At 37.2% G+C, this 23,871-nt stretch overlaps 1 long non-coding RNA gene across 1 annotated transcript; it reads left to right on the top strand.

Moving 5' to 3' along the window:
- The first annotated feature begins 5,808 nt into the window (after positions 1-5,808).
- On the top strand, positions 5,809-8,048 carry LOC140139336 (uncharacterized). Its single transcript, XR_011857086.1, has 3 exons — positions 5,809-6,151; positions 6,419-6,475; positions 7,893-8,048. It is a non-coding gene; the product is annotated as an uncharacterized lncRNA (long non-coding RNA).
- The last annotated feature ends 15,823 nt before the right edge of the window (positions 8,049-23,871 follow it).

The following is a 23,871-nucleotide window of genomic DNA, read 5'->3' as shown; positions in this document are numbered from 1 at the left end:
CAAGCTTGAAACTAGCTACGACCTTTTGTATGTTGGAACTATTAGCAATTCAAGGGTTCTTACTTATTCTGGTCATCTTGGTTCGCTTGGTTATATGACGCCTCGCGCTCCTATCTTATCCCCCGTTAACGAAGGTTTACAATTTGAATTCATAACAGACAAGTTTATCACAGATCAAGGGTTCTCATTATTAGTGACTGATATAGAGGATGGAGGTAAGAAACATTGGGTAACCATTAGAAATGATACTTATTTATAAAGCTAGTTTTAAAATAATTTATTTTTGGGGTGTTTTGTATCGTTGACTAACATAGCAAAATCAACTATGATAAAAGTTGATATCATCATTTGCTTATTCCCGTTGAAAAAACACCGTATCTTTTATGAACGGTGTAAGAAAAACGCCAAACTGAGAATCCCAGAGCTCGTTATTCGTCTGTCATGAGGAAGAGCCCTTTTGGAAACAAAAATCAAAAGCCCAAATCTGTTTTTGTTTAAAAAATATAATAATGTGTTCGTTAAAGCAGAATAGAATAGACGCTTGCCAAATATCTCGGCTCGTCAGCTAAAGGGTGATATTTATAGGTTAATGAACACGTATTACTTGTTGGGAGAGGCATTAGACAAAATAATGCACCCATGAACAAATATAAATGCATCAACCCGCCCGAAAATTGAATCAAACCTCCGGAATCAAACCTATGCGACGCGAACTGCGCGTAGTACGTGGAGTGAATATTAGACACAATCATTGCATGGTTTGGATTTTTCTAATAGTGCTCAGCACTATATCGAGTCGTGTGATTTCGGTGTTAAAAGCAAACTTTCACTTGATTTTGTCTCTTGTGGGGATAAATAATGGGAAAAAAGATGTTTCCATTTTTTTATTTCGTGGGAAGTGGTAAAATCCAAGATGGACGCCAAAATCCTATAAAACTGACTGAACACAGGCAAAAAAATATATCGCTCTCAAAATATGCTAAAAACGTAAATTTCAAACACTTGAACTATGTAGCCTTGTGTCAGACACTCAAAGAAAGATTTAATATAAGTGGTAAAATCCAAGATGGCCGCCAAAATGTTGTAAAACTGACTGACACATGCAAAAAAAGCCACATACCTCTCTCAAAGTATGCTCAAAATCTAAATTTCAAACACTGGAACTAGCATTGTGTCATGCACTCAAAGATGACTTTAATATTCTAGAATTATGATTATTATTCAATATGGTGACCAATATGGCTGCTTATATACTGCTTAAATGTATATAAATGCATGAGTTTGTTTTTATGATCACGTTTCCAAGTGTATGATTATGTCTTTGAACCAAAAGCACAATGTTTTACATAACCAGACCCCTTGCCAGGTCCAAGATGGACGACATATCAGATACAGTACCTACTCATGTGCATGGTTATACACCACTAATAGGCCTGGGCGATGCATGGAAATGATGAACTATTTGTTTGCGTGGCATCTGAAAAGACTGTTTAAAGTCACTGTAATAAATTGACCAAGTTGTATTGCCAAAAAAGTAAATTTTGGGTTTTGATGCTTCGAAATGGTATATTTTTCTCATTATATGACACCTTTTAGCATAATTATATTCGCCCTATCTAATTAATTGTATCTTTCAGCTTGGAGGGCGCAATGCCATTTTGGTTGCGGTTCAGTGCATTTAAAAAAGAAAAGTCTCATTTCAACCTATGTTGAGTTTTTGATCATTTTCGATCATTAAATCATCTAGTTTCACCTGATATTGGTGGCGTTTAACTATATTAACTGTGAGACGTCCCTTATCTGGGGTTAAAGGTGCCTTCTCTGGGTTTAGATGCCTAAAGAATGGATCTGGGATTTAGACTGCCTTATCTATGGTTTACATCCCTTTTTGAGGGTTTTACATCCCTTATGGTTTACATCCCTTATTTGGAGCCTTATGGGGTTTAAATGCCTTAGCTGGGGTTTAGACTGTGTTATCCTAGGTTTACGTCCCTCATCTGAAGTTAAGGCGCCTTATCTGGGATTTAGATGCCTTATCTGGTGTTTACGTTCCTTATCTGGTGTTAAGGCGCCTTATCTGGGGTTTAAACTGCCTTATCTGAGGTTTACGTCTCTTATCTGGGGTTTACGTCTCTTTTCTGGGGTTAAGGCGCCCTATCTGGGGTTTAGGTGCCTTATCTGGGGTCTAGACTGTGTTATCAACAGTTAACATCCCTTATCAGGGGTTAAGACAGCTTATTTGGGGTTTAGACTGCATTATCCTATATTTACATCTCTTATCTGGGGTTAAGGTGCCTTATCTGGAGTTTAGACTGCCTTATCTGGGGTTTACGTCCCTTATCTGGGGTTAAAGGTGCCTTCTCTGGGTTTAGATGCCTAAAGAATGGATCTGGGATTTAGACTGCCTTATCTATGGTTTACATCCCTTTTTGGGGGTTTTACATCCCTTATGGTTTACATCCCTTATTTGGAGCCCTATGGGGTTTAAATGCCTTATCTGGGGTTTAGACTGTGTTATCCTAGGTTTACGTCCCTCATCTGAAGTTAAGGCGCCTTATCTGGGATTTAGATGCCTTATGTGGGATTTAGATGCCTTATCTGGTGTTTACGTTCCTTATCTGGTGTTAAGGCGCCTTATCTGGGGTTTAAACTGCCTTATCTGGAGTTTACGTCTCTTATCTGGGGTTTACGTCTCTTTTCTGGGGTTAAGGCGCCCTATCTGGGGTTTAGGTGTCTTATCTGGGGTTTACGACCCTTATCGGGGGTTAACGATCCTTATCTAGGGTTAAGGCACCTTATTTGGGGTTTGGACTGCTTTATCTGGAATCTATGTCCCTTAATCTGGGGTTACGGCGCCTTATCTGTGGTTTAGATACCTTATCTGGGGTTTAGACTGCGTTATGCTAAGGTTAAGGTATCTTAGCCCCAGGTAAGGATCGTAAACCCAGATAAGTCCGTATAAACCAGTGATAAGATAAGATATAGGCTAAATTCTGCATTTTAGTGGTGGTTATTTTTAAATTTTGGCGGCCATCTTGGGATTTAAGGTCCTGTGCTGTTTTAGATTATACCAATGGATTTCTAGACCCTGTAAACATGGGTATAGACACCAGCATCATACTTCTAGGACTTTCTGCACCCGAGATATAGCCAAATTAATTTTCACTGGCGGCCATTTTGAAATGTTGGCAGCCATCTTGGAATGATAGGTCAAAGGCTGTTGTAAATGACTCTATTGGATTCCTTGACCCTGAAAACAGGGGTATAGACATCGGAATCGTGCTCCTGGGTGCTTCTCTGACCAAGTTATGGTGAAATAAGGGATTTGGGCGGCCATTTTGAAAAACGCCCTCTACCAAGAGTTCCCCACACTTTTCCATGGTACAGACCCCTCTCATTTTATTCAGCGTCCTCAAATCTATAAAGAAACACCTTCAAAACTTCTTGTACTCAACCCGAGAATGGGACTTCCATTCTGTACCCTACAAAAGCGCAATTTATGAGTAAAATATGGCAAATTGTTAATCACGGCGGCCATCTTGGATTTAAGGCACTAGGCGGTCTTTAAAGAAATGGAAACATGTTTTATTTCAACCTTTCAATGTAATGAAATCATTGTTCCTCTTTGTGGAAATTTCAATTCTATAAATTGAATAATTAGCCCAATAATATAAGTAATTCCTTACATTTCATGATAAAATATTTCTCCAAATTCTATGTCATTTGTTACTAATTTTTCGGATGTTTTAATTGTATTATACAAGTGTCTACCCCCTAAAGGTCAACTTTGCTTAATGAATACAGTACTGTTCTACGTGCCATCAAATTAACAACCGTGTGATAAATGTTCGTGACAAAATCTTAACACGATTAATACGATAATATTTATTAAACGAGAATTTTTTTTTTTGCTTTTAGTTTTTGTTTATTGCTAAATGAATTATCAAGTTAGGCGTCAAGTTAGGCGTGCAGCCTAACTTATTTCTTTCTTGCCATTTCTTTCCTCTTTCTTCTTTCTCTCTCACAATTTGCTACTTCTGCCACATCCTTGATCGGATTTCGACCAAACTCAGTCACAAGCAGTATTGGGTAGCTGGCTACAAAAGTTATAGGTTGTTTAACGTCAAAGGTCATCCAGGGGTCACTGGGGTCAAAAAAGGTCATTTTAACCGAAAATGCTCCAATTGAGCTCAAATTTAAATGCAATGATCCTTGTGACATTCTGAACATTTTAAAAATATTTGAAAATTCATTTAAGGTCATTAAGGGGTCATAAAGGGGTCAAAGGTCAAGTTTTTCAAAATGCTCCTATTGAGCTGAAATTTAAATGCAATTATCCTTATGACATTCTTAACATTATAAAAATATTCTAAAATTCATTTAAGGTCATTAAGGGGTCATAAAGGGGTCAAAGGTCAAGTTTTCAAAATGCTCCAATTGAGCCGAAATTTAAATGCAATTATTCTTATGACATTCTTAACATTATAAAAATATTCTAAAATTCATTTAAGGTCATTAAGGGGTCATAAATTCAAAGGTCAAGTTTTTCAAAATGCTCCTATTGAGCTGAAATTTAAATGCAATTATCCTTATGACATTCTTAACATTATAAAAATATTCTCAAATTCATTTAAGGTCATTAAGGGGTCAAAGGTCAAGTTTTCAAAAAAACAGCTTTCTACGATCAAGGTAGGCCTATATTAAAAAGGCAATTAATGAAACAGTCTTATTAATATTAATCCTATCCAGCATTGTATTGCAGCTTGATCAGATCGTCACAGTCATCCGCCTAACTTACCTCGTGCCCTTGCAAAGGGCACAGTTGCTCTAGTTATATATTTTTTTCTTTGACTATAGATTATGCTCTGTGTCAAAATGGTCTTGAGATCATCCAGGAATCATTTGACTGCTATGGTAAGTGAAGGGTATTATACATATTCCATGCCAGTGGCGGCACCAGGAATTTTTCCTGGCTGGGGTGGGGGTGGGGGGGGGGCAAGAAAGGTACCCCCACCAGAGCCGCCGCTGCATGGAGCATAATGGGTGGCGGAATGTTTATGTGTACCGGGGAGGGGGGGGGCATATTATTTGGCAAGCTTTGTTGCGGTTCACAAGCATGTTTTTGAATTCAAAATGAAGAGGGCAAGCAAATTTTAGCATATTGTGGGGTATCTTTTCGATATTACACCATTTAATGAGTAGAAAACAGGAGGATGTTCAAAAGTATAACATTTCTTACGAATTCAGTTATTTGGGTATAAAGATGATTATTACAGTATTACACATGTCCATGCGCCAACATGTCAAAAATTTAAACACAACCATTATGGTCAGCTTGTAAAGGGATGACTGGATTAATTTACAACAGCCTGTAACACCGCCTATTTATGACCAGCTCCTAAAGCCCAAAAACAGCGCCACCACCATCAAGCTCTAACATGAAACAGGCGAGGTGGAGTGGGAGAACTGTTCATTCAATTTCAATTTGGATTTGTTTACAAGAAGTTTTGGAAATTTATTGACAATTCTGATAAAAAAAATTGTGTGGATTAAAAAGTGTTTATTCGTTATTTATTTATATAAATTACACTTGTTCATGTTTAAACCATTTTTATCTTGATTACATTTGTTTTTCACACCCTTTAGTGACCGACAGATAAAAAAAAATATGTTATTGAAATAACCGACTTGAAGAGTCAATCAGTTTAACGGTGAAATATTTTATTACAGGCCCGAAGTGTCTTTTCACACGGAGCTAACATTTAAATAAACAAAAATAATTTTTATCTATCATTTCTCACAGATTGTCCCAACGAGGAGAGTCAGTTATCTTTAAACGCCTCCATTATTATGCAATCACCTGGCTACCCTGCACATTACAAAGACAACTTTCGATGTGAGTGGACGGTGACACCATCGGTAATGAGGAGGGTCCTGTTGAAATTTTTGGACTTGAGACTTGAATCTGGATATGACTTCGTGTATGTTGGAACTATCAACAATCCAAGGGTTCTTTCTTATTCTGGTGAAGAAATGCCTCGCGCACGTATTATATCACCCAATGACGAAAGCTTACTACTTGAGTTCACAGCAGACCCTTACGTTACTAAACAAGGATTCTCATTATTAGTAACTGATGTAGAAGATAGAGGTAAGAATAATAATAATAACACCCTGTGCACAGATATTTCAAACATACCAACATTCGATTCGGCATGAATGATATGGGTGGTATAGCACTAAACTAAAGTCATTAACAATGTAGCTGTAAACCTGCAGTAGGCAGCACTTTTCCAGGATAACTTATATTGATCGATTAGAAATGTGACCTTTGAAATCGGTTATTTTGAATACAATATTACGCTTAATAAAGATAACTTATGAAATTTTGAATGATGTAAATATTATTTTTCGTTAGATTATGCCCTATGCCAAAATGGTCTAGAGATCATCCAGGAATCATTCAACTGCAGCGGTAAGTGGAGGATATTATACACATTTCTGCATATATACATTATTTCTGATGCAATAATTATGTGTCCCCGGGCGGGTGAATTATTATAGCCATAGCTAAGAAAACACAAAACGTTTAAATGTCGAGTTATATAAAGGTTATAAAAACATTTTTGAAAACTTGATACAGAACATTCTAAACAAATTGTTATTTTGGGGTTGAAAAAATATTTTGCAAAAATGTTTGCCCAAAATATTTGCATTAACGTTATAAAAATGTTTTCATGACCTTTATATAACCCGACATTTAAAGGTTATTAAAATGTTTTGAAAAAAAATTAAGAACATTTCTGTGTTTGCCGGATGCAATTATTTTAACGTAATGTTATTTAAGTGTTGACAAAATATTTGGCAAAAAGTTTTGCAAAAATAGTTCACAATAACATTTTGAAAACATTTAAAAAATATTGTTGTAGTGTGTTTTCATACAAAACGTTTTAAAACGTTTTCATGACCTTTATATAACCCGACATTTAACGTTATTAAAACGTTTTTACCTAAACCTAAACCAAATCTAAAATATAACTTATTTAATACGTTTCTAAAACGTTTTTGTGTTTGCTGGGATAGCAATTTTTTTCGCTGCTGATAAGCATCAGCACCAATCCGGCTTGAAATGTTGGGGGGGGGGGGTCAGTCTTAATTGGTTAAATGTGGTTGAAAAGAATAGAAAAAATTGGCTTAGTTCGTTGCTAGTTGGGGGAAACATCCCCCACGGGAATGTTACCCATGCTCATAAGAGGCGGGACAAGACATTTTTCGCACATATTTGAGGGCACCTTTTTGATATTACGCACTATCTACCGTGGAAAAGCTGGGAAAAAGTTCAAAATTGCAACATGTTCTTGCTCTCCTCTGCGCTCGTATCTTAAAACACTGTTAATAAAGTTATAAGCACAATATGGTTTCATTTGAAATTGAAATTTTGAATAGTCATTCAGCTTAAAAATAAATAAGATTTACCTCAATATTTCAATGCTCAACATAGAACTTGAGAGATGTTGTGATGGAGTTGATATAACTTACAATTAACCTGAGATGACAAAATCGTGCAGTCCATTTGAGTAACAGCCATTTTATCCATGGTTACAACAATGGAACTTGACATAAAGCTCACCTTTACTATTAATCTAAGCATAACTTTAATGAATCATGAGTGAGTACTGTTGTTCTCTTTGGGGGAAGTAAGGCTTAAAAATTGTTTGATTGGCGTAACATAAAAAGATAGGGTAGGTCGGTAGACATTTCTTTTTTTTTTTTTTTCCTTCTGCTTCTTATTTTTAACACACGCTTTTTACGCTGTATATTGCGTGTGATTAATTTTTTTTTTTTTTGAAATAATGTCTTTATTGTTATCAATGTCACTCTCTAACATTAAGCTACTTGCAAAAGTGGTTGGCACGTATTTGGATATCATTGTTACCAAACTAGCGACAGCTTGGACACGAGAATGCCCTTCCTTGGATCAGAACATGCATGTCAACTTCTTGGTGGTCATTTGGCGAGTATTCACACCGAAGGCGAGCAAAAATTTATCGAGGGTAAGTGTAACGGAAGATGATTGGTGATGACTAAAGTATAGGTGCGTATGGCGAAGATGACTATCATTTTTTGAATGGTGATGATGACGATGATATTGATGATGATGATGATGTTGATGATTATTATTATAATGATGATGACGATGATGACGATGATGATGATGATGATGATGATGATGATGATGATGATGATGATGATGACGATGATGATGATGATGACGGATGACGATGATGGTGAATTGATGTTGATGGGGATAACGATGAGTATGAGAAATTTGTTTCTGCTGGTGCGGGTGACGAAGCGCGCAGCCTGGCGCTAGATACTTTCTAGGCGCTGAACATTCGAGTTGTTGTATGGGTTCCATGCGCCGCTTTCATATTCCAGTTGCGGTCTAACTAAAAAATGATCGGCTCTGACTTTGTCTTCACTACTACATGGAGAAAGAGTTCTTCTGAGCATACCAAGGGTGCGACTTGCTTTGGCTGCAGTCTTTTGACAATGGGCTGCTGTGAAACTCTTTTGGTGCTCTTCTCTATTGATGGAATATTGTAGAGGCTGGGTTTTGTTCTTCAGGGTCACTGACATGATGTCACACTTTCCTACATTGAAGGACATTAGCCATGTGTCTGCCCAGGTGGCCAAGGTTTCAAGATCATTCTGGAGGATGTTATGATCAGATGGAGAGGCGATTTCCTTGAACACAGTGCTGTCATCAGCAAAAAGGCGAATGTTGGACTGAAGATTAATATACAAGAGAAATAGCGCTGGTCCCAAGACTAAACCTTGCGGGACACCTGAAGTAACACGTTCCTATGACGAGAGACTACCATTGACTGCCGCCGCATGTTGTCTGTCACTGAGGAAGGCTGTTATCCATCTCAGGGCTGGACCACGAATGCCATAAAAATCCAATTTCACAGTAAGTCTGTGATGCGGCACCAAGTCAAAGGCCTTGCTAAACATAAGAAACTTATTCAATGGTCCACATTGCACAGTTTTACGATCCAGCGCTTCAGAGGAAGAACTTGACTAGCCAATTACAACGCATAAGTGAGCTAGGGCGATTAGCATAAAATCACATTACCATGTCGACTCTACACCCAATGCATAAAAGCTGGCAACCAACTTATTTGTGTTAATTCGGGCATTCTGAACTCGAATATTATTAATAATATTAATAAAAAGCACTTACTATATATAGCTCATTTCCAGAAGCTGATCAACATGATCAAAGCACGTTTCAAAAATACAAATTATATACAAAACAGAATACCTGAATCATGAAAGAAAAAAGAGGCTTAAATACAGCGGCAATCAAGATACCAGTTACCACAAGTTTGCCCTTTCTTGTGTATGGCTGTAACGATGGCTTAGTCCAGTCTTCGAAAACAGCCTTGAGTGTAGGACTGCTGGAATAATATCTGCATTGCTGGTGCTATTTCAAATGCCATGGTCTTTAAAAGTCTTGCTGGAAGCTCATCCGGCCCACAGGCCTGGTTAGGGTTGATGTTATTAAACTGTTTGGCTACACCTTCCACTCCTTTTTCAAGTCAACTGATGTCTGAATCCATGCAACAATTACCATGTACATGTACTATAAAGACTGAGTCTATTTAGACGGTTTTTAAGCAAGGACAACAAAATTATGAAACGTTGATATCATTGAGATGTTAGAAAAGGTTATCTCCTACCGTTGATTCGGGAACTACGGCACATAGAATATAAACAAACACTTGCAATATACTAGCAGCACTGCACACTGCGTAACGCATCCAAGATGATGGAGCTGGTCAATAAACAGAGTCCAAATTTTTCTCTGTATAAGTTCTCAAAACTGCTGCATGCGGGAAATCAAGGATGGATGAAGATGAAAAATATCTGATGATCTGATGCACACCAACCAAAAATGTACGCCCGCACCGGTGGAGATGGTCAAACTCGGATGCCTTCTCCACACCTGGATAATTTTAGGTATTTTAGAAGACACCAACTATTGCAACTTCAACTATTTTGGCTCTGCTCTTTTCAGGCATTGAAATCTATAACTAAAAATTAAAGTTTTCAACTACAATATAGTTCATTCAGGGACACCCTTTATATCTATTAATTTAATGATAACTTGTACATCAATTCTTCAGATTTTGCCCCAATATCGTCAAAATATTGGATTGGTTTAACAGATCAGATGATTGAAGGCAATTATATATGGACCGATAATAGCCAGGTATGCTTGTTAAAATATAGTATAGTTTTCACTATAAACACATTGTTAGGGGCTGTGCAAGATAATTATGAGCCAGTGCAGTGTAACACTGAAAATTATACAATAGATCATAATACCACTGAAAATATATAGTACTGAGAGAGTTCTTTGTTAGTCGGATACAATGAAAATGGACTGAAACATTTCCGGTGTTACAGGTCCTTGTGCATGCCCTTGAATTCGGCAAACGTGGGTAATTTTCTTTGATGGGTATTTCAATTTTATCTTTGGTATTCATTGAATCTTCTTTTGGATATTTGTTTTATATATAATGTTGCACAAATCTACTATGAGTCTTCAAATATTTGCTATGAAGTTTGTATATTAATTGTTTTACTACAAAATTGCTGATTAAGTTCTCTTTCTGTTTTCTAGAAAATATGTAATAAATAATCATACTCAAAGCCTAATAATGTACGATCTTTTTTTTTCAGAATGTACCTTAATTTTTTTCAAAACTGATTTTTTGGCATATATGTAATACTTCCAGATGTTCCAACTTACATCTATGAGCAAACTGTCAAATTCGCCCTATTTGTAGTAAAACGGGATGATTTTCTGTTGGTCCGACATATTATCATAATTTTCAGATCATGATAATATGTCAGAATGATCGCAAATCTTAATCTCCTACGAAGCCAGTTTGGTTACGCTCCCTCCACACATGTGGAGGGAGCATAACAAAACTGGCTGCGTAGGAGGCTAACTCTGAGGCCGCACTCGGCGTCAATCCAAAAAGTGCGAGATATTTCGAGTGATAGAGGTGAAGTTTATGATAGCATGAAAGTTCATCTGTGTTGGTAGACTTCATAATTGGAAATTTAAACTTGGGTTGCCAGTCTCCGGATGAAGGTCATAAGTTGTGACCGAAAATTTGAGGTACGTCTTAATTTTGTGTTGAGATCATAAATTTAAATTTCCAATTATGAAGTTTATGATGTTGTTTCTTTGCAAATTTCCCATGTTTTTCGCGTCCAAATATATTGGAAACTTTCAAAATGATTGCATATCATGTTGGAAGAAAAAAAGAAAAATCAAAAAATTTAAAAAGATCGTACATTATGGATTTAAGCGGTCGATTTTATGCTAGAATTTAATTTGTGAATAGAGTAAACATAATGCATAATGCATTGCGGGATCGCAATTTGTAATATGTTGAAATGTGTCGTATTTCCAAATCTGGAAATTTGCCCGGACTGCGTAGGAGATGTATGGATTTCAACTGGAATATCACAAAACGTTTCCGGTCCCTATGTTGAAACGGAACTTGGTGAAATATGTCAAATTATTGAATGGGTTTGTAACTTAAGGGAAGGGGTATGAACGTTTGGACAGTATTTATTGTGGGACATTAGAGCACATCAGACATATCGAATTGCATTCTGAATACGAAGAATGTCCTTCTGATATCAAATAATTTTGATTTTTTGAAATTCGCAATGTAATACACATTTTATGGCAAATCATTAAAATTGATATTTTTGATATTTAACAGTACTCGAAGTAAAATTTATAAATCTGATAATTTATACTTAAAGTGTATGTAGGTGGGATGAAAAGCCGACGATCAATTGAAAATTTTGACCTTTTGTATTGAAGATATGGATTCCAAAACACCAAAAAAAAATTAGGTCTTTTTGGGAAAAAATCCATATCTTCAATATAAAAGGTCAACATTTTCAATTGATCGTCGGCTTTTCCTCCCAGCTACATACACTTTAAGAATATATCATTCGATTTATAAAATTTACTTCGAGGACTGTTATATATCAAAAATTTGAAAAATATCAAATTTGGATAATTTGTCATTAGATTTGTATTATATCGTGAATTTCAAAAAATGAAAATAATTTGATATCAGAAAGCCATTCTTCGTATTCAGAATGCAATTCGATACGTCTGAGGTGCTCTCATGTCCCACGAAAAATACTGTCGAAACGCCATAAACGCTCATTCTAGATCCCTTAATGTGTCAACAAAACAGTATTTTCAGATAAGCAGCATTAACCCAGTGTAGGGTGAAATAAGCATGTTGAAGTTTATGTAATCAGGTAACATTGGATTCCGAAGAAATAACAGACCATTTCTATTTTATTTTAGTTTGATTACGAAAAGTGGTTACCAAACCAGCCAAATAATTATAACGGCGACGAGGATTGCGTAGTGTGGTGGCCAAACGGTTGGAATGATATTTTGTGCAATTCCCCGTTACCATACATCTGCAAGTCTAGTAGAAGCAACGAGGGCGTCAACAACTGACATATTTTGTCAACAGTAGCCATTACAAGTCAACGGTGCAAATCCGAGGTCTTTAATACAACTTATCATGCTTAACGTATAAACCTATCCATAACGTAATACCAATATTTTAACAAAAATATTATAATTATTAAAGGGGCAGGCCCAAAGAGTTTGTAATTCGCTATCGTAGTCCGACGGCACTTCCTGCCGAGGTCAAAGCTATTTCCTTGGTGATGGATCACGCCGTTTGCATAGCAATACTATAGACGCTGTACTGAACAAAACGACACGAGACGGTCAATATATCGCCCCTGAATTCAACATTTTAGAATCCCGATTGAAAGCCCAACATGGCTGATGTTATCCTTAGAATGTTCAAACACTAGTAAACGATGTGATTAAAACTTCTTCCGTTTCCCAAGTCACGGTAAACCAGAGTATATAAACGTGGGTTTTGAGGATTCGATCAGAGAATCGCCATTGGGTTGTATGTAGAATTCGTAATATCGGCTCACCAAAACATCGTTGATGTTCATCTGCTTGAAAGTCAAGTTTTAGCAATTTCTTATGGGTTTCACTGCCTTGCCAGCTTTTGCAAGATCTTTTTCCTTTGAAATCATGAGGTTACAGGTCTTAAATATGACTGGTAATTAATAATTTTGATCTTTTGATGAGTAAAAAATACGGTAGAAGACACCATATCGCCCGCCGCAGTGAGAGGCAAGACAGGGGAATTCCCCGATGACGTATGCCGACTGGCTTGTGTAACAATGCATTTGGTTGGCCCGTTAGCAATGAGTAGCGATTGTGGCCAATCACGACGGTTAGTAAAATGATTTAAATAATTGGAAATATCTTACAATTCGTACAACATTTATCTTTAAAATACTATTATCATTTATGTTCTAACATTCAAGCCAAGAATTAATGATAATAAAAGAGAACAAAGAGTAAGGTAAAAGGGGGGAACGGCTTGCTTGAGATACCTGTACTTATGGTGTATGATATCGAAATGTAATAGCCAAACAGCTGACTTTTCATTCAAGGATTGGCCCCTGATTGGTACATGCCGACATAGAGCAATTCCCGGAGAGGGCTCAACTCATTAGCATGAGGCGCATTGATATGTAAATAGCGTATTGTTATTCAAATTTGTGCCCTGGCGTATTGCGGGCGGTAATCATGTTATGCAGACGGGGCCTGCATCTATGCCAAATTGATAAGTGAATACGTATAATCACCTTTCTTTATTAAGTATAAACTGGTATATTTCGTATACCGTTTCGTTATAAAAGAAAGGCCAAATATTAAATGTATCAAGTGTATACACTTTGAGATTTACATGCCTTTTTATCGTCTGAAGTGCGGAGCTCCAGCGACTGAAACTACAGCTAAAGCCAGTTGGTGGCAACGCGTGGCCACACCCGGCTGCATCATAGAATCCTATCCCAATAATATGGAATTTTATCGAATACATTAGAAGCAAACACGGTTCGTCTGCATTTAAAAGACATGTTAATTCACAATGATATATAATTGAGTGTACACAGTGTCATCCAGCTATGTCAAAGCATGGAAATAGTAGATGAGAAGGAATCACAACGAAATCGATCGCCTGTGACTAATCCCGCTTATCTATTCTTCATTACAAAGGAAGAGGACTCAACAAATTCCCTTTTGAGGACACTCATATTGCCGCCATCAGCGTGATTTGGTAGCATAACTGGAAATCCATAGCGATAAATCTTTGCGCACAAACAAATTTTGAACCGGTTGTTGTGACCTTAGTTGATGAAGCGCACTTTTAACGTTCATTTAGACTGGATTTTATAAACATTTGCAACAGATTTCTGCATTTTCAGATGCAGAGATGTCAAAACAATACAAATATTGGAAAATTTAATCAAAATACGTTGTATTTTCGACTAAAGACACTTTTAAACAAGTTTTACATTTTGTAAGGATAATCGTATTTTTTCTGACCCCAAATTTAATTAAAATGTAAAGGTATAAAACAAGTTGTTCCGATTGTTTCCGAAAAATGGAAACAGATTCTATCATAAGACAAACGGAAAATCAATTCTATCAAATTGCCTTCACATGTGCCCCAGACCGCCCACATAGGTAAATTTGCCCCTAAATGTTTCAAATATATGACTTTCTACTTCCGATTTTGGTAATACATCCTTCCCACAAGGCATTATTTTTGGGTATGTTATCCCATCTGTCCCATAATGCATTCATATTTACCGCCCTTTCCTGCTCACAAGGCCGCATTTAGTCCATAAGCATTGGTCGCTTGACTGCAGCTTTAGAATTGAAAATGTCATGTCATAGAAATGTTACGTCACCGATGACCATCGTGTTGGGATATAATCCGAGGATTATGATATAACTATAGCGGTTGACGTGTATAGAAACGCCAATGTACATGTCGGCAATGTGTTTGGAACTTTGATGATGGTTAGTTGTGATTCCTTCTCATCTACTATGTCCATGGTCAAAGCAACAATGTATCTTAAAATGTTCAAGGACATTGATTTATTCGATTTCCGGAATACGCAGACTGTGACCAATCAGAAGTTGGTTCATTTTGGTGTTGTGTATGCATAGCTGAAATGGCACTATGATGTGAAATTCTTTACATACATTTAAAAATACTTATTTCCTCCGGAAGCCAAGTACCAATATGTCTGATAACTGCAGATTGATAATTATTATCACGCAAGGAAACGAATAGAAACACACATTCAAAATGGCGCCAAAATGGAAGGTCAGATGTGATGTCAAATATTTTCTATACTTCAAATTCTACATGTATTTCATACCTTACACCTGTCACGCATTTTCTTCGCATTACTGACAGCAAGTCCTTATTTCGACACTACTATTGCAAACAGTCATTTCCAAATTAATTTAGTAGACTTTCTTTGAAAAACATATCACGATGCCTGATGGGAAATGCCTGTCCGCCATTTCATTAAATCGGATCGTTTTCGAGTGTTTTGTGCCCAGATGTATTGGGGCGCGCTATACTCTCATTGAACAGACAAAGTTCGTAAAACTAACGGCGTCAGTATTCGCCAACTTGATCATGGGGTCGAATATGAATTATTCATAATGGTTCATAACGGATCGATAACTGGCCTCATTTTCTAGATAGCAAACCAACGGGATTTGTCATTCGTTTGCGTGCTTGATAGAACAACCGTGAATTTAGTGTCACCCCTTGATGCCGATGAATCAGCTTTGCAATTAAAACGTGGTACTCCCCGCTTTGAACGTGTGCCGTGGATCGGTGATGGTAAACAACACAAAATTACACCTCTGGATCTACTTCAAAACTGAATTCCAATAGATGATGTCCCATTTCTATGTAGGTACGGTACTTGTTTACATTAATGTTTATTATTTTTGTGAGCAAAGGCATTTGCTTGATCAGAAATCCCATACTACTGCATGCTGCCAAGTATAACTCTACAGACATCATGCGAAATCGACTACTTGCCGAGCCGATGAACACGGCGAAACTCATCTTATCGTTCTTTTGGCTTATTTTTTACTTTGCTTATTATTTTGCCACATTCAGGATCAATGTAGGAAAAAAACACATGATAGAAATCACGTCAATTTCCCCTCGTCGGATAGTTTTTGTGTTGTTTTCGGCGAAATGCTTCATGATTCCATACATCGATACGGCAATTTGGCTGTGTATGAAAGCGTGATCCGGTCGCTATGGTAACGCTCCGAGGTCACCGATATGACGTCAGGACTACGATAGCGAATAGAAATAGAGTCGCAATAGATTATATAATGCTTTGTTCGTTTGATGCCGATTAGTAGTTGCGACAGGCTATTCATAAAAGTGGTACCATTGTTTCGAACAAATGGGTTCCGCCATTAAATTGGTCACTGATCCGGTATCACATATAACATTCTACACAACAGGCGAGTATCAATAAGTGACCACAATACAGCCATGTGTAAGGGCAGTCATGTGTAAAGTGGTACCATTCTTGTCACGTATCCCAAATGTGTGTTGTGTGGGTCTGAAGTCTAAAAGGAGGCTTTAGCTGTCGATGCAATCATCTTTACCACCCACATGACTTTAGGCGCTTCATTTAAATAAATTGAATGCTCTTGCTGATCGATTACACATTAGAATGTATGAAGGCTGCCATGTACACATATCTATAATATATTATTTGATATAATGGTAATCGCTATACGTATACATGTAAGTATAAGTATAGGCCTATAAAGGATGTTTTAAAGAAATTGCCATTTAATTTTATTTTAAGAAGGAGATGCCTTTATTCGTTACGTATTTAAAACGCCCAGTCAGATCATGGAGGTATATAAATAAATGGAGAATGATCTAGCCAAGCATCTTTTGTACTACGTTGGTTATGACCAATTATTGTTGAATAGGCAATTTCAGGGGATATTGATTATGCTAAGCTGATTACATTGTTAAGTCTGTTTCACTGGTCATTTCTTTCAATGGGGTGCTAAATGCAGTTACTTATAATGTTTATTGGAAAGTGCTCATGTTTCAGAAAATTTAATATCAAAATGTCATTTTCGCCAAAAAATTGCATTGAAATCAGTCTTTTTGAATAAAATAAACACCCTATCTGTAGGCCTATATCTGTGGTCATATTGTGACCCCCTACATTTTGGTCATGATTCTTGAAAAATTAAATTAGGCTATGACCCCCTATTTTTCTTTCCAAAAATTATGCCCCCCCCCCGGTATAGGCCTATTTGGAACCCCCTCCAAAGAAAATGGCGGAATTTTTATTTTTTTGCCTCCAAGAGCACCAATTTTTTTTTTTTTCGCCGCCTTCGGCGGCGAAGTTACTTTATTTGAATTTTAATGTACATTTTTATACAAAGTTGGGTGGGGGAAATTTTTTTTTTTTTTTTTCAGTGAGGCAAAATTTTTTTTTTTTTTTCCTCACTAGTGGGCAAAGATTTTTTTTTTTTTTTTCTCACTAGTTGGCGATTTTTTTTTTTTCCAAAAATCTCTCATGCCCCCCCCCCCCTGGAAATCTAATGGTGCGCCCCTAAAAACGTTTTGCTTTCATTTGCACTATATTTGAACTCCCTCAGACCCCCTTAAAAGCTTAATATATGAACATGAAAACTAAGTATATTTGTCAAGTTACGGCACAACTAGTGTTGAAAACAGTTTCATAACTTGAGAACAGAACATCCAAATTTCATCGGGTTTTCGCACAATCATACATTGAAACTATAAGCTATCAAAACTAGCGACTTTGAACAGCTAATTGACTAGCTGACGTCATTATACAGTCTCTTTTACAAGCCTTCCGGTACGGGTCAATGTAGGGTCAATTCCTATGAGGAAATTTTGGGAGTGACGATCAATGAACCATGGTAGAGTCTCATAACCATCGTGGAGATCAATAGCTTGGCTGAAGTGGCTAGTCATTCAAGTTTGGTGACTCATTGAATAGAGGTAATAGGATAATCTCCACTTAAGAGATTAGAATTCTGGCGATCATTCTCCATTTATTTATATACCTCCATGGTCAGATGTATTTCACACCTACCAAACACAAGTCACCCAATTTCGAGAACTGGACGTTGAATGTACACTCTCATGAATATTGATTGGCAACGTTTTCCGATATGTCAGCGCTCTAATCGGAAACAATAGAACAATAGACCCTGCAGAGCGTTAAGCAGGCCAAGCTACACTATTCCCCACAGTTCTTGAACTATAGAGGTTGTGCGTGAAATTATTGATTGGCTCCAAACAAAGGATTTGAACCGGTGTCCTTCACCTAATCATGGCGCAGTGCAGTCCACACAATCAAATGTTGTCATCAACCTATTTGAATATAGTGCATTTGTTATTTCATTTCATTTCATTTTATTTAAAAAATCATCGTGGCCCTAAGGCCAAATTGAGCATTTTTTACATTAATTAAAAGACATCAAAATATTACAAATACAAAATATATAAACAACAAATTTAAATTCAAATAATGCAAGGTAAAAGATGAAAAATATTGCACATATAAAGCATACCCATATCAAAAATGAGACCTTTTCGGATAACTTCCCGATAGTCACCGGGTAGACACCGGCAAATTTCACATGCAAATTAGATAGGTAGCGGATGACTACCCGATAAATTTTTGGGAAACAATAGTGGATACCTTTCGGGTAATAGGTACCGGATGACTACCCGATGACTGTTTTGGGAAACTAGCGGGTAACTTTTGGTGACGATATACCTGGTGACCTCTTTGGAGACTTCCTGTTGACCTTTTGGGAATGCAGAAATACAAATTCATGAGTATGCACAAATTTATTAGGCAATTTAGCTTATTATTTGAATTGTAGATTTTGGAGAAATATAACTCTGCAGTTCATGGCAGTTGAGCTTGTGCTATCTTGCTTTAAGAAACTTGAAAGTGTACAATGTAATTTTAAATATTCCTGATTTAATTTAATTGGTTCACACCTTTATAAGGTGCATACCTTTCAATTAATGTACAACCAAATTGTTATGATATCAGCATATACATGTATTACAGTACCTAAATGTGATCACATCACTGACACAGCATAATAATTTTCATATCAAATATTATAATTTATTTACAACAAATAGCTTATAAAGATATAAACTAAAACATCAGTGTATAAAGACTGCATCAATACAAATCATTTCATACAATTTTTCCTACCTGCAGTGCATTGTCATATGAAATCAAGCATTCAATGCTTTATAATTCCTACAGCATGTTCCAGATTAATTAGTAAACATCTTGTAATGTCCTACATGTAAATCCATACATGTTGGACCACAAATAACTTGAATATTCTGCACAAATATATTCCAACTGCCAACAGCTATAGCAACTCCATTATTTGAATTCATTCAGTGACCTGCGAAGAATATAAGTTTCTGGGAACCTTCTGGGTAACTCATTTGAAATATTTGAGTTTTTGGGAGACTTCCGGATGTCTACCCGAAAACTTTTGGATAACTTCATTAGGTATCCGCAAGGTATCCGCTAGCGGGCACTTTCGGATAACTCTGGAAAAGGTACCCGAAAGGTTTCTGATGACCACCGAATGGTCATCGGGTGGTCACCGGGAAACTTTACTTTTTGCTATGGGTACATGGACATTGCCACATATTAAAACATCAGCATGCAGGTGTGAGTCGGTTCCTGGAGTCGGTGTGGGTGGAAAAGGGTACACAGGTGAAGGGTGCATGGGATGCACGCACCCCGATGCACACACAATGGCATGCCAGCACACATGGTCCCTTCATCTCTGAACACATACAACACCCACCACCAAAGAAAAACAGCCACTCACACCTGCACCCCATACTCACACACACACATACATGTGTGAGACGAACTGTAACCATGGTTTTGTTGAATGCATTTGAGTAGTCGGCCATATTTACGGTATGATACGTCATATGCACAACTTCTGTTGTACCAATGTATCTTATGTATATTATTCATCCAGTAGTTCAAAGCATTATGTAAATTAAATCTAATTTGCTGTCGAAATGATGTAACAATCGGATTACCTACCATAGCAATAGGGTAAAACTATTTTTCAATATATCGCGCTGCACTACAATCAGGTTGCACTCATGGCCCGTGTATGTCAGCAATCATAGATTGAATACAATACCGCTCTTTTCAAAGATACTAATCTTACAGGTGTGAGTAATTATATAATTATATTGCTAAACATGTATTTTACCTGCAACAGAGTGCAAAGCCTCATTAGATATTATGCTTGACTCTGGTTTTCAACTCTACCGTAAAGGTTCGCCTAATGGCGCACATGGGCTTTATTGAGGCCACGGTAGCTGAGTGGTTACGGCCTTGAACTCATAATCCTAGAACTTGCTCGACGTGAGTGGGTTCGATTCCCCCTCCCACCGCCCTTGCAATGGCAAGCGCTTTGCCTCACTTGCCTCATCCCAACCAGGTGGAATGGGAAGCTGTTAGGGGTAGTCACAGTCGTTGTACTGATGAACCCTGCGCCATTTGTAGGCTGCAAACGTGCACATGGTTCCGACATATTCTAATGACGGCGGAATAAATGCAAATCGCTTTGAAGTTAATTAAGGTATAAAGCGCTATTAAAAATATCTACATTCATTTTTGCCTTACGGTAATGTTCAGGTACACATGACGAATTCCCTCTTCTGAAAAACCCAGGAAGAATTAAGGGTCTGTACCTTTATTTGTTAATGAGAATTTCACGGTTGGTGAGAATTGCAGCCTAAAGCGGTAGGTGAGAATGTCAAGGGAACAATATGCGCCATTAGGCGAATCTTTACGGTATGTCATACTGGTTTTGAGGATAATGTATTACATTCATTGGCAAGAGAAGTTTGTAGATACGTGAATGCATTGTTGCCTATATGTCCCCTTTTAATTTTGAGCCAAACAAGTGACGTAAAGCATAGAAAATCGGAATTTACTACTAGCGCTCATGCATGTTACTCCCGCGGTTGTAATACGGTACGATCCTCTGGGTGTGTGTGTATGTGTATCCCGCACGCGCGCCGTGTACGTACTGTGCATACGTGTTCGACTAATATTTCCATCGTAATAATAAAACGCCGGTTCCATCGTTTTATTCAAAATCTCGGATTTTGACAAAACTACAGCACCTACAGTCTTGATTTTGGCAGATTACCTTTATTGACTAATGTACATTACAATCGTGTAAAAAACAGAATTTAAAAAATTTTGAGGGCGTTCTCCTCAACAAATGTTGTAATATGGCTTTAAAGTCATTATGTTGAATTATTCAATAAATGACGGGGTACCTTTCTCATCATATTAGTGTAATGCTTGATTCTTTCCGGCTAAATACGAATAATATTAAAGCAATAATGTGTGATTTGCATTAAAATAGATTCCTATTTAAATGCCGAATGTTCACTGTTAGCTACTGATCGCATTATCCCCTTTTAATTTTAAGCCAAACAAATGAGGTAAAACGAAAAAAAAATGCTATTTCATTCCAGCGCCTACAATGCGTGTATTAACTCGTCGATCATAATATTATTATCACGATTATCGGGAGCTTCACGCAGCTGATGGGATGAACAAACAAGACGTAAGACGAGCAGCAATATACACACAGTTTATGCGTCAAGTTGACGTACAGCACCTAAAATCCGTGTATAATCTCACCAGTCGTATTTAAACTCACTTGTTAGGGTGCCTGATGCAAAAAAAGGGGGGGGGTTAAAAGTTTTGACCCTCCTAAGGGGGGTCCTGAAAAAATGACCACAAATTTTCCTGGGAAAATTGAGTTTATATGCTTTTCTATGGGGTTGGCCCATAATTTTCATGTCAAAAACAAAAGGGGGGCTGAAATTTTTGAGGTCTGTAAAGTGTATGCGAACGGTCCTTTTTTATCATAATTATTGGTGGAGCTACACGCAGCTGATGGGATGTACTAACAAGGCGTACTACGAATAGCGATATGCATACAGTTTATACGGTACGTCACTGATACAATGATACACGCACGCGATGTGTTTATTCGATCGGTGAGCTCAGAATAAAACCGAAGATACCCGGTTTTATTATAAATGTTAAATTTACTGTAATTATAGCACTTCAGGCTTAGTCTTTTACAGAGTATTTATGTACACCAATAAGTAGACTTTCGAAAACAAGAGGGCGTTGCTGTGGAGCAAATCACACATTATGGCTTTAAATCATTCTATTATATTACTTTACATTACAAATGTTTTCAAACTTGAATAAACAATTGCTTCTTTAAATTTGTGTTGTAATTTATTCTGGCGAGCATATAATTTAAGTTTTCTTCTTTTTTTTGTTGTTATCTTACTATAGATAGGCTAATGTTGTGGGTTTGTGGGTGGGTCCACACAAAAACTCCGTCAGTTTCGATCCAAATGTCGCCAAATTCATACGGGAGATCTTGGAATATACGGGGACGTTTTTAGAATTTATTTGCTTGAAAATGGTCAAGAATTGACCTCAAAATCAGTTTTTCGGGCAAATATAATTATAGTGGTTGATTGTTTTCGGCCTATGCCAACCAACGCGTCCACATGTCTAGCCACTTTATGGTTTATGGTATACGGGATGGGATAACGGGACAAGCCCGCAAAGGAAACTAAAAAGAAAGAAAGAAATAATCTAAAATGGAAATGTAGACCTAAGGAGGGACAGGTTTCAAAAGAAGCTAAAAAAGAAATGAATGTCTAGTCTAAAGAGGGCAGGATTAGATAAATAATTTACCGTTTCAATGATTCTACCAGTAATTTCTGTTTTAGGGAATGCTCCCATTAACTCATCTAGCGGGGACCCGCGCGAAGCTAGTCGCACATAACTCATAAATATCTCTATCGGTATATTAGATATATCTTCTTTTAAACCCACAGCCTGGAACCAATTTCCCGCCATTTTTTTAACCATATAATTCATTGATTTTTTTTTTCGACCAATTTTGATTTGACCACTACATTTCGGTTTACGCAAATTAGACATCTCTCCCATACACGTATTTTTTCAAAGAATTTTAGTGTAGCATGTATAAGCGAGACCTCACCATATACGAGGGGGTATCCAAAAGTTTTTGACATCACCCAGAAGGAAAAGAGCTATATTGATGAAATTTTGTCAGTGTAATCACTGGTCCTTATGTACATTATGGTCCAAAAATGGTCTCCTAAGTATGTTTACTTTCTTTACAGGTGGCGCTAGATGGGCAGTAGGCGCATAACCTGCATGATGGTGAAAATTGAGGCACGCAGCGTGATTAAGTTCCTGCATTTGGGGGGTTAGGCCTACAATGCTTAGAAAATCTATGATGAAATGAAAGCCATCTACGGTGATGATTGCCCATCATATGGTACTGTTGCTTTTTGAAAAAGGAATTTCCAAACTGCCCACATGTCCCTCACAGATGAGCCAAGAAGTGGACGTCAATCATTTACGGATGATGCGGCCACAGTGAAGAAACTCAAAAAAGTGGAGGATCTTATTGTGAAAAGGTTATGCGCCTACTGCCCATCATAGTGCCACCTATAAAAAATTAAACATACTTATGACACCATTTTTGGACCATAATGTACATAAGGACCAGTGATTATACTGACAAAATTTCATCAATATAGCTCTTTTCCTTCTGGGTGATGTCAAAAACTTTTGGATACCCCCTCGTAAGCGCATTGTAGTGCAAATTTATATATGTCGTAAATTAATTCCAAGATGAATGAGTGAAATTGCTAGATTGCCTAGACTATTGGG

Source organism: Amphiura filiformis, chromosome 18 (assembly GCF_039555335.1).
Source record: "Amphiura filiformis chromosome 18, Afil_fr2py, whole genome shotgun sequence".
NCBI lineage: Eukaryota > Metazoa > Echinodermata > Ophiuroidea > Amphilepidida > Amphiuridae > Amphiura > Amphiura filiformis.
This window is presented reverse-complemented; position numbering and strand designations above follow the sequence as displayed.